At 45.4% G+C, this 12,850-nt stretch overlaps 1 protein-coding gene across 5 annotated transcripts in view; it reads right to left on the reverse strand.

Moving 5' to 3' along the window:
- The window catches only part of TAX1BP1 (Tax1 binding protein 1), a 256,118-nt gene that overhangs the window by 242,461 nt on the left and 807 nt on the right, over window positions 1-12,850 (reverse strand). The window lies entirely within an intron of this gene.

Here is a 12,850-nt window from a genome sequence, read left to right on the forward strand (position 1 = left end):
CCATACAGCACATTTGTTTCATTTTGCTCTAAGCTTGCCTAGTGCTCATTGCCTAATGGCAATTAGAGAACCTTCTTGGAAGGAGGTTCAATCCTATGTAACTCACCACCATTTAACATCAAACTAACACCTAACCTGCTACAATTCAGAAAATTGCTAACAAAAACCTTTACCTTTTTAAGCAGCCTTGGATCAGAAATTGAAACACAAGCTGCATTCCCTGCTCTCTAGAATTAATGCATGACTGACTACACAAAACCGAAATCAAGACCCTAAGAGAATTATAGAGAACAAAGAGGTGATCACCTGAAACATTATCATTCCAGCTAATAAGCAGCTCAGCACAAAAGTGGCATAGGGAAATAGCCTAGTGGTCAGCTTAATAGACTGAGAACCAGGAAAATTTAGGGTGCAAACCTCAATGCCGCTCCTCGTGACTGCAGGAAAGGGACAGCAAAACCTGAACATAAATTTACAGTCCATACTCATTATTTGTGGTAGTATGGTTCCTGGGAAAGTCCATGAACTGCAAAATCGCAAATAATGAAATGTTGTGTCTATGGGAAAATTGAAATTAGGTTCCAGAAATACAATTTGTAGCTCAAAACTGTATAAAATTAATAATGGATCCTAAAGGAAAAATAGGGTTAAGTTCCTGGGACAGCATTTGACAAAAACCATAGTAGAACATTTAGAATGCTGCCAACATATTTTTATTTGCAATATTGCTTATAGAAGTACTGTAACATTCTTAAACAAAAGAATAGTGCTAGGAAATAAAATGTGCAGTATTGTACAACCATAGTAAGCAATTAATCTGCTCATTAACCAATTCAATGCACTATGGTTCTCTTACCAATAGAAGTATAGCAATGCTATTAAAAAATTGCACCCGTGCTGAAAAATAAACACAATAAAGCACAGTTACTTACCGTAACAGTTGTTATCCAGGGACAGCAGGCAGATATTCTCACACATGGGTGACGTCACTGACAGAGCCCCGCAGCGGACAGCCTCGAAAGCAGACTTGCTTGAAGATCTTTATAAGAGCTTTCGAGTGCTGCACCGCGCATGCACACGTGCCTTCCCGCCCGAACTAGGGGGCACATCTCCTGGGAGGATCCTCAGTTCATGAAGCCAACCAGGGGAGGAGTGAAGGTCGTGAGAATATCTGCCTGCTGTCCCTGGATAACAACTGTTATGGTAAGTAACTGTGCTTTATCCTAGGACAAGCAGGCAGCATATTCTCACATATGAGTGACCTCCAAGCTATGCATAAAGGGACGGAGGGAGAATTGGCAAATTAAGAAAAAAGATTTTGCAAAACAGATTGGCCAAAATGACCATCCCTTCTGGAGAAAGTATCCAGACAGTAATGAGAGGTGAAAGTATGAACCGAGGACCAAGTGGCAGCCTTACATATTTCCTCAATAGGAGTTGATCTGAGGAAAGCTACAGACACCGCCATAGCTCGAACTTTATGGCCAGTGACTCGACCCTGCAGAGGAAGACCAGCCTGAGCATAGCAGAAAGAGATGCAAGCTGCCATCCAGTAGGAGATGGTTCGCTTCGACATAGGACGTCCCAACTTATTTGGATCAAAGGAGATGAAAAGTTGAGGAGTTGTTCTGTGAGGTTTGAGTGCGTTGCAGGTAGAAAGCCAAGGCATGTTTGTAGTCCAATGTATGAAGCGTCACTTCTCCAGGATGAGAATGAGACTTTGGAAAAAATACTGGCAGAACAATAGATTGATTGAGATGAAATTCTGTTACAACTTTAGGTAAGAATTTCGGATGGGTACAGAGGACCACCTTGTCATGGTGGAAAACTGTGAAAGGTGGGTCCGCAACCAAAGCTTGTAACTCACTAATTCGTCGAGCAGATGTGAGGGCAATCAGGAACACAGCTTTCCAAGTGAGATACTTGAGGTGAGCTTAATTAATTGGTTCAAATGGAGGTTTCATCAGTTGAGCTAAAACAACATTGAGATCCCATACCACTGGAGGCAGCCTAAGTGGCGGATGAACATTAAAGAGACCTTTCATTAATCGGGAAACCATAGGATGTGCAGAGAGAGGTTTCCCATCAAGAGGCTGATGAAAAGCAGCAATCGCACTGAGATGGACTCGAATAGATGTAGACTGAAGTCCAGATTGCGATAAGTGAAATAAATAACCCAAAACAGAAGCCAAGGAGGTAGACGTTGGCTCTAACTGACGGGTGGAACACCAGGTAGAAAATCTAGTCCACTTCTGGCCGTAACACTGCCGAGTGGACGGCTTTCTGGAAGCTACTCAAATATCTTGTACAGACTGAGAGAAAGAGTCGTTAAGGTTGAAAGGAACCAAGCTGTTAAGTTTAGCGACTGCAGGTTGGGATGGAGTAAGGAACCCTGACTCTGAGTAAGCAGAGAGGGAAAAACTGGTAGAAGCAGAGACTCCCTGATGCCGAGTTGAAGTAGAAGGGAGTACCACAGTTGTCTGGGCCACCGAGGAGCTATGAGAATCATGGTGGCAAATATTGACTTGAGTTTGACAAGAGTCCTGAGAATCAGCGGAAACGGAGGGAAGGCATAAAGAAACTGATCCCTCCAGTCCAGGAGAAAAGCATCTGCCTCTAGACGCTGAGGGGAGTATATCCGGGAGCAAAATTGAGGCAGCTTGTAGTTGAGGGGGGACGCAAAGAGATCTATCTGCGGGGTCCCCCAGCGAGCAAAAACTTAACGAATTGTGGGAGAATTGAGTGTCCACTCATGAGGTTGTAAAAGGCGACTCAAGTTGTCCGCCAGACAGTTGTGTTGACCTTGAATGTAGACAGCTCTGAGAAAGATGTTGCGATGAATTGCCCAAGTCCACATCCTCAGAGCCTCCTGGCACAGGGAATGAGAACCCGTTCCTCCCTGTTTGTTGACATAGTACATGGCCCACCTGGTTGTCCGTCCACACGAAAACCAGTGTCGTGAAGAAGGTGTTGAAAAGCTTTGAGAGCATTGAAAATCGCTCTGAGTTCCAACAGATTGATATGACAACAACGGTCCTGCGAAGTCCACAGACCCCCGTGTACGAAGGCCGTCGACATGGGCTCCCCAAGCATAAGTGGAGAAGTCCATGGTGAGTACTTTCTGATGAGGCAGAGTGTGGAACAGCAAACCTCTGGAAAGATTGGAAAAGAGCATCCACCAGTGGAGAGACTGCTTCAACAAAGGAGTTACTGTAATCTGTTGAGAAGGCGGGTCGATCGCCTGTTGCCACTGGGATGCCAGGGTCCACTGAGGAATACGAAGGTGAAGTCTGGCAAAAGGAGTCACGTGAACTGTAGAAGCCATGTGGCCGAGTAGAACCATCATCTGTCTTGCAGAAATAGATGGAAGACGATACACCTGATGACAAAGGCGAATGAGGGTATCTCGATGTGATGGAGGTAGAAACGCTCTGAGGCAGACAGTATCCAGGGTGGCCCCAATGAATTGGAGAGATTGAGATGGGGTCAACTGGGATTTTGGGAAGTTGATTTCGAATCCCAGACTTTGGAGGAATAGAATAGTCTGTTGAGTCGCTGCAATAACCCCTTGTTGAGAGGAGGCTTTGATTAGTCAGTCGTCGAGATATGGAAAAACTTAAAGACCTTGAGTACGCAGAGCTGCAGCCACCACTACCAGGCATTTTGTGAAGACTCTGGGGGAAGAGGCGAGTCCGAAAGGAAGGACTCTGTATTGTAGATGAAGATATCCCACCTGGAATCTGAGATATTTGCAAGAGGCTGGATGAATGGGGGATATGGGTATAAGCCTCTTTGAGATCCAGCGAGTACATCCTATCTCCCTGATCCATCAGGGAATACAAGTTGGACAATGAGAGCATCCAAAACTTCTCTTTGACCAGGAATTTGTTGAGAGCTCTGAGGTCCAGAATGGGTCGCAAATCCCCCATCTTCTTTGGAACCAGAAAGTAACGGGAGTAGAACCCCAAGTTCCGCTGAGAAAGAGGAATCTCCTCGACAGCTCGAAGGCAAAGAAGAACCTGAGCTTTCTGAAGAAGAGGAAGTTGCGACCGATTGGAAGGACACTCTCTTAGAGGGTGATCTGGAGGTACTTGAAGCAAATGAAGAGAGTATCCCTCTCGCAGAATTGTGAGAACCCAGAGATTTGATGTGATCATTTCCCACTGATGATAAAAATGGGAAAGACGACCCCCCTATGGGCAGAAGAGAATTCCGATGCAGGGAGGTTGGAATGCTCAAGCTGGGAACGTCAAAAAGACTGAGCTGGCTTGGTGGAAGCAGGAGTTTTGAGACTTCTGTTGACGTTGCTGTTGCTGAGGACGACGAGGTGGAGGCCTGGAAAAAGCAGGAGTCGTTTTCTGAGGATAACAACGTTGTGCCTGTTTGTATGCCCGAGCTGGAGGTGTCTTGGGCTTCGGTCAAATGAGAGAAGCAAAAGAGCGCTCATGTTCCAAGAGACGCTTAGTAGCCGCTTCAATGGAATCATCAAATAATTCATTACCCTGACAAGGTAAGTTGGCTAATCGATCTTGAAGATTGGGATCCATGTCAACAATACGTAGCCAAGCCAGTCTACGCATGGCTACAGCAAAGGCAGATATTCGAGATGATAATTCAAAAGCATCATAGGAAGCCTGCAGCATGAAGAGTCTCAACTCGGAAAGAGTCTTGAGAATTTGCTTAAACTCCGGAAGACGTGCTTTGGAAATGTCAGGATAAAAGGAAGGCAACAATTTCAACAAATGGTTGGAATAGGTAGAAAAAGAACCCTGTTTGCCATCATCGAGTTTTGGTATAAACGACGGCCAAACTTGTCCATGGTTCGACCCTACTTGCCTGGTGGTACTGCAGCATAAAGCTTGGAAGGATGAGCCTTTTTCAAAGAATATTCCACCACCAGGGACTGATGGGATAATTGAGATTTTTCAAATCCCTTACAGGGGACAGTACAGTATCTGGATTCCAATTTGGATGGAATAGCAGTAATAGAATAGCGAGTTTCCATATTCCGTATGAAAGTTTGTTTAAGGACTGGAGTCATAGGTAATTTCAAAGTCTCTTTGGGAGGATGAGAAAGTTCCATGTCCGCTAAGTATTCTGGAGTATATTTAGAATCAGAATGAAGATCCAGCTTGAGAGCCTGTCCCATATCAAACACAAACTTAGCAAAAGAAGTAGATTTTGAGGTGGAGAACACATCTGGAGAAGGAGTACAAGACCTCGGAGCCACAGAATAGAAGGGAGACGCCTCTCTAGAATATTGAGACAAAGGTTCAGACTCGAGAAGCAACTGTACACAATATTCCAGATGAGGTCTCACCATGGATCTGTACAATGGCATTATGACTTCCAGCTGACGAAACTTCTACGGATACAACCCATCATTTGTCTAGCCTTGGATGAAGCTTTCTCCACTTGACTGGCGGGCTTCATGTTTTCACTAATGATTACCCCCAAATCTTGTTCTGCTGTAGTCCTTGCTAAGGTCTCACCATTTAGGGTGTAAGATCAGCATGGATTTCTGCTGCCAAGGTGCATGACCTTACACTTTTTGGCATTAAAACTTAGTTGCCAAGTCGTGGACCAATGTTCCAGTAAGAGTAGGTCCTGTGTCATACTGTCTGGCACTGTGCTTTCGCCCACTATGTTGCATCGTTTGGCGTCATCGGCGAATAATGTAATTTTATCTTGAAGCCCCTGAGCCAGATCGCTTACGAAGATGTTAAAAAGGATCGGGCCAAGACTGAGCCCTGTGGCACTCCACTGATTACCTCTGACATTTTGGAGAGGGTACCGTTCACCACCACCCTCTGAAGTATACCTCTACGCCAGTCTTTAACTCATGCAGTTAATGTTTCACCTAATCCCATCGAACTCATTTTGCTCAATAACCTGCTGTGTGAGATGCTATCAAAAGCTTTACTGAAGTCCAAGTACACGACGTCCAGGGACTCCCCCATATCCAGCTTTCTTGTTACCCAATCAAAGAAGCTGATTAGATTGGATTGGCAGGACCTTCCCTTTGTAAATCCATGTTGATAATAATAATAATAATTTTATTCTTATATACCGCCGAAATTTGGGGATCTCGCAGATTCTCCTCGTTCAGGATCGTATCTAACTTGTGTTTGATTAGTGTTTCCATAAGTTTACTCACTATCAAGGTGAGACTCACCGGTCTATAATTCGCAGCCTCCGTCCTGCATCCCTTTTTGTGGAGTGGAATGACGTTAGCTTTTTTCCAGTCCAACGGGACTCTTCCTGTATTTAGGGAGAGATTGAAGAGCGCGGATAATGGTTCCGCCAGGACATCACTCAACTCCCTAAGCACCCTGGGGTGTAGATTGTCTGGTCCCATGGCTTTGTTCACTTTGAGTCTAGATAGTTCACAGTAGACGCTGCTGGGCGTAAACTCAAAATTTTGAAATGGGTCTTCTGAGCTTTCCCTTGTCTGCAACTGTGGACCAGACCTTGGCGCCTCGCAGGTAAAGACTGAGCAGTAGTTCGACTTTATTGGGAACCGATTCTACATAATTCCCGTCTGATTTCCTAAGGTGTACTATCCCATCTATGTTTCTTTTTCTGTCACTAATGTACCTGAAAAAGGATTTATCCCCTTTCTTAATGTTCTTTGCCAGATTCTCTTCCATTCGGAGTTTGGCCTCTCTGACTGCTGTTTTGACAGCTTTAGACTTGGCCAGATATTCTTCCTTAGTCTCTCGTTTTCCTGATTGCAGGAGATAAATGCTATTTTCTTCTTTTTTACAAGGTCCGAGGTCTCCGCAGAGAACCACTGAGGTTTATTGTTTCTCCGCCGTTTACTTACTGTTTTTATATAGAGGTTGGTTGCTTCGTGTAGGGTAGATTTCAGAGTTGACCACATTACCTCTACATTATCTGTTGCGGCTTGATTTTGTAGAGCCTGATGGACAAAATCTCCCATGCTTTTGGAAGTTAGTGCCCTTAAAGTTGAGGACCTTTGTTGATGTGTTTGATCTAGTGAAACCTTTCCTGAGGTTGAACCATACCGTGTTGTGGTCACTGGAGGCCAACGTATCGCCTACCGAAACCTCTGTGACACTTTCTCCATTGGTGAGTACCAGGTCCAGTATCGCCTGATCCCTTATGGGCTCCAAAACCATTTGTTTGAAGCGTGCTCCCTTTATGGAGGTTAATAGCCTTCTGCTGCCGCTGGTCGTGGCGGAAAGTTTGTTCCAATCTGCATCAGGCATATTGAAGTCCCCTAACAATACTGTGTCCCCACGCAAAGTGATGTTCTCTATGTCTTCGATTAATTCTATATCCTTGTCTTCCTGTTGTCTTGGAGGTCTGTATACTACACCAAGATACAGACATTTGTCATGTCCCCTGGCCAGGTTCACCCAGAGGGATTCCCCGGTGTACTTGACATCTGTGATTCTGGTAACTTTGATGTCCTCTTTAGTGTATAGTGTTACCCCTCCCCCTAATTTGCCCTCTCTGTCTCGACAAAGTAAGTTGTATGGAGGTATTGCCATATCCCACCCATGTGAATCCGTAAACCAAGTCTCGGATATCGCCATCATGTCCAGGTTGGCGTTCCTTATTTCCGTCTCTAATTCCAGAATTTTATTGCCTAAACTGTGTGCATTAACATACATAGCCCTCCATACCTTATGTTTGCTAAGTCCCTGTGGAGAATTTCCCGCCTGAGTTAGTGTTCCTCCTATAGTATTGTTTTCAACGTGTGTACTTACCTCGGACTCAGAAATGGAGTTGCAACTTACCTCGCCAGGATGGTTCCTTACTGTGTCGGTACGTGAGTGGGTACCCTCTCCCAACTTACCTAGTTTAAAGTCTTACGAAGCAGGCGGGCTAGTCGGTGTCCAAGGACATTCTTACCCCTTCTGGTCAGGTGGAGTCCGTCTGGTCCCTGTAGTCCCTGCAGTGTCTCTCCATAGTTTAGGAATCCGAAGTTCATCTCCTTGCACCATCCGTGTAGCCACTCGTTTGTCCTCTGGATACGTTCTTCCCCGGCTCTTCTGTTACCTCTCACTGGGAGGATCGAGGAGAAGACCACCTGCGCTTCCATCCTCCTACGCTTCTCATCCAGGGCTCCAAAGTCTTCAGGTATAGTCTCCGGGGTGTTCCTGGCAGTGTTGTTTGTTCCGACGTGCATGAGAAGCATGGGGAAGAGGTCTTGGGGATTGATAAGTCTATCTAGGCAGGCGGTGACATCTCGGATTCTGGCTCCTGGTAGACAGCAAACCTCTCTTGATTGCATATCCGGTCTGCAAATAGGTCCCTCGGTGCCCCTCAGCAGGGAGTCCCCAATGACTACCACTCTGCGCTTCTTCGGGGGGGGGGAGGGGGGCTGAACGGTTGTCCCTGGAGCCATCTGTTGGACATTTTCCTGTTCCTCATTGGCAGTTCCTTCCTGTAAAAGCTGGAATCTGTTCCTCAGGGTGATTTGTGGGGTTGATGTAAAATTGCCCTGTTTGCAAGAAAAAGAGGAAGGTCTTCTGTGCTTGCCTGTGGAGGAGGTTACCAACTGCCAGGAGTCAGCGTCTCCAGCCTCTCTTCCTGTACCCCAATCGTTGGTTTCAAAGTTGTAGGTTTCGTCGGTTTGGGGGTCTCGAGGATGGTCTTGTCTTGCGTCTGCTCGGTGACTTGGGACAGCTCCTGGATGACACCGTCGATGAAGGCCTCGTCTTCTCGGATGCTTCTTAAGCGCTTCACTTACGCGCTCCTCCCTTAGGCTCCTCAGTTCCTGTAAGATGTCTCCGTCTAGCTGGCCCACTTCTTCTGTCTGTGTGGAGACTGTAGTGTACTGCTGGGGGATGGCCTCGGTCTGCACAGAAACCTCTGTCCATCATCCTGGGTCATCCTCCGCCTGTATGTAGGCCGTGGCCATCCCCTGGATCCCTTCGGGACTGGAATGCTGGTCTTGATTGAAGTCTTGGTGCTTCTAGTTCTCCCTGCCATTTTCAAGTTGTTTTTTTTTTTTGGGGGGGGGGTTCTCCTCCTTACTTCCACTAGAGTGTCTGGTAAGGTCTGCCTGTCAGTTAGTTGGAGAGGACAGCCTGTTAGTAGTTAGTCTGCTTGCTTGTTATGAAGGTCTGCCTGCTATATAGTTAGAAAGGTCTGCCTTCTTGTTAGTGAGGTAGAAAGGTCTGCCTGTTTGAAAGATAGATGGAAAGTTTAAAAGATTGCTTGAAAGTTAATTAGTTAGTTGTGTGTGCCTGGTGGTTGTACTCCGCCTTGTTTTGTTTTATATTGAGACCTTACCTTGGCGGTTTTCTGGAGCCCTTAATGATAAAGATTTGGCCCTTCTTGAGACCCTTTGCAAAGGCGCTCTCGCTAAGATGAGCGCCAAACGGCTGCACGCTGTTGGCTCCTCCCCTTTTATGGGGGAGTTTGGCTGGTGATGTTTGGCGAGCTATCTCTCGCCTCTTCCCCTCGACTCTGCTCTGCCCCTTCCGCTCTCTGCTCCTCTCCGCTTTCCGCCTTACCAAATCTCTCTCTGCACTCCCCGCTCTACTCTCTCTGCTTCCTCCGCTCTGCTCCGATCTCCGCTCTACTCCTTCCTCTCTCACTCACTGCTTCCTCCACTTCTCCATACTGCCATGTGCCAGGGTTTAGCTAGGCTCAGCCCTCCTAACTACCTGCGGCTAGCCTGAGTGCTGACCCCAGTGAGATATTCATTGGCTCCTCCCCTTTTATGGGGGAGTTCGGCCAGTGACGTCGGGGGTAGGCAGAGCTATCTCTCGCCTCTTCCCCTCGACTCTGCTCTGTCCGTTCTGCTCTCTGCTCCTCTCCACCAAATCTCTCTCTGCACCCCGCTCTACTCTCTCTGCTTCCTCCGCACTGCCACGTGCCAGGATTTAGCTAGGCTCAGCCCTCCTAACTACCTGCGGCTAGCCTGAATGCTGACCCCAGTGAGATATTCACCGTTGGCTCCTCCCATTTTATGGGGGAGTTCGGCCGGTGATGTCGGGGATAGGCAGAGCTATCTCTCACCTCTTCCCCTCGACTCTGCTCTGCCCATTCCGCTCTCTGTTCCACTCTGCTCTCCGCCTTGCCAATGGGGGTGGAGGAGAGAGGAAGAAAAGTTGAACTCAGATGTTGGTTGGGTGAAGGAAATGGGGTCCGGAGGAGAGGAAGCGTGGAGGAGATAGAAAGAAAGAAAGAAATATTGGATGCACAGTCAGAAGGAAGTGCAACCAGAAACTCATAAAATCACCAGATAAAGGTAGGAAAAATTATTTTATTTTCAATTTAGTTAGCAAAATGTGTCAGTTTTGAGAATTTATATCTGCTGTCTATATTTTGCACTATATTTTTTCTATTTTTCTATAGTTGTTACTGAGGTGACATTGCATATTTTAGTCATCTGCCTTGAACTCTTTGAAAATCAAAAACAAATATAAATGATAATTAACATTTTCTCTGCGTACAGTGTGCTTTGTGTTTTTTTAATTTTGTGGTTACCATTATTGTATTAATAAGATTATATTGTGTGTATATGAAAAATGGATGGAAGAAATTGCATTACGTTTAATACTATTATTATGGAGGTGGGGTCTGGGGCAAAGCCTGAGTTGGAGTACTCGGTTGATATTTGTTAGACTTAGGGGGTACTTGGCTTGAAGAAGTTGAGAAACTGCTGTAGGATGCTATAGTACAAACTCTTATGTTTCTAACTCAGGCCCAGAAGAACAAAGCTCCAACATCATGGTAAAAAATATCACGGTGAAAGCGATTTTTTTTATTATTGGAATGCTCAGCAAAATAGCACGCAAATTATATGCATGCTATTCATATGGAGAATCGCCAGTAAAAGGGAGAACTGTGCCTGGCGCTTGATCAGAAGATCGCCAGACACAGCTCCTCCTTCCTGTCAGGCTGCTCTCTCTGCCCCAATCAACTGAGCTGCAGGACTCCCCGCATCCTCTGCAACTCAGCTGTTCGTGACTTCCCCTTCTGGCTCAGTCGCTATCAGCCTGTGGCTTGGGGACAGGGAGATCAGCTTTTTTTTTTAATGGGTGCAGCTGTTGTGCGTGTATCACACAAGCACATCTGTGCCCATTAAAACAACAAAAGTTGTGCCAAGATCCCCCCATACATAAAAACAACCCCACAATGGCAGGAGGGATACCCACTCTCTCCTGCCACAGGGCTGGGAAACCTCTCCCTCGATGCTGGGACTCTCCCCAACACCATACCCTTTTTTTTATTTCAGCAGGAGGGATGCCCATTCCCTCCTGCCAGCAGGCCAGCCTCTTCAAATTGGTGGACCTTCCCTTCCTGATGCATCCTGGGAGGAGCCTTAGGCATCTGAGCCAATCAGGGCCTTAGGCCCCTCGCAGTGCATCCCAGGATGCATCAGAAAATCCCACCATTTTGAAGAGGCAGGCCTATCAGCAGGAGGGAGTGAGCATCCCTCCTACCAAACTTAAAAAAAAAAAAAAAAAAAAAGGTACGTGTTGGGGCGATCTAGCCCTGTGGCAAAGGGGAGTGGGCATTCCTCCTACTACTGATTTTTTTTTTTTAGTACAGGGGTCAGCAGTGGAGGTAGTCCTGGTATGATGGTGGGGGGTTATAGAAGGCTGGGGGGGGATCAGAGGCAGAAAGGGGGAGGATCGGGTTGTTGGAGTTTTTTTAACTGTTTATCAGGGTCTTTAATGACAGGGTCTGCTATCATAGCTTGGTTCAGGCACTGACAGGAAAGTAAAGCACAGTTAGCACAGGAAAACAACCGCATTTTCCTGTTGTGCATTACACGGAGTGCTCATTATAATACTAATTAGCTCCTTGTAATGTATTAGCATAGGATTCTCGGTGGCAACCACTGAGAACCCTTTTGTGCATTGGGAGGAGGGTTTTCCTGCCAACAAGACTGCTTTAAAGAGTCTTACTGGCATGGAAAACGTTTTGTGCTTTGGGGCCTCACTCTCTTATGCTTTTAACTCACTCTCGACAGTTGGTGGCCATTTCTAGATGTAAAGCCAAAACTGAAGTGAATGTGAAAGGAAACAAACCTTTTTTTCTAAGGTCTGTGAATACATGAACACATGGTGCAAATAGCGGTCACAATGCATGCAAATGCGGATAAACAGAATCCTGAATCAGGGACGTGCAAATAACATGAACGGACTGTACAAGGCATGAGCCAAGTGCAAGAAAACTCGACACAAGAAAATATATTAGAAAAATATTTTACAATTGTGTTTGATTCTCCAGGTTTAATTCAATGCAGTTTCCAATCCAGACATACTTGTAAGTTCCCTAAATGTAGTACTACTTATATCCTATGAACGTCAAAAGTAAACTCTCTTTGGCATGACAGCAGTATTAATACATTTAATGGTAAATGTCACATATGCAAAAAATTAATCTATTTGGACATATATCCCCCAGTCTAGTGTAGCAGACCAGTGTTTCTGGTTATCTTTTACGTTTCTTACTTAGATGTTACTCCTTATATACTTAATTTTCTAACCTACCATTTTCAAATGTACTCCAAACCCTGTCTAAATACTTATCTTCAAGTAGTTTTATAATTTGCAATAACATACTGTCAGTGACATTCTTTTGTTTTTGTCAAACCAAATTTTTTTAGTTCAATAATTTTATTGAGATTTTAAAATATAAACAGATCACAATAATAAATAAACAGAATTGTTTACAAAGATCAATATACAAACTAACAGAAATTGACACAAGAAACTAACAGCATGGATGTACATTTCCAACTATTAAAAAATAATATTAATTTGTTTTTTAATCATCATCCTGGAGCTTACACTATCATATGACAATGGCCCTAGTGGTCCAGCTAAGCCTATCCCTGCTTCGAAACGAGAGCGGC

This window comes from Geotrypetes seraphini, chromosome 2 (assembly GCF_902459505.1).
Source record: "Geotrypetes seraphini chromosome 2, aGeoSer1.1, whole genome shotgun sequence".
NCBI lineage: Eukaryota > Metazoa > Chordata > Amphibia > Gymnophiona > Dermophiidae > Geotrypetes > Geotrypetes seraphini.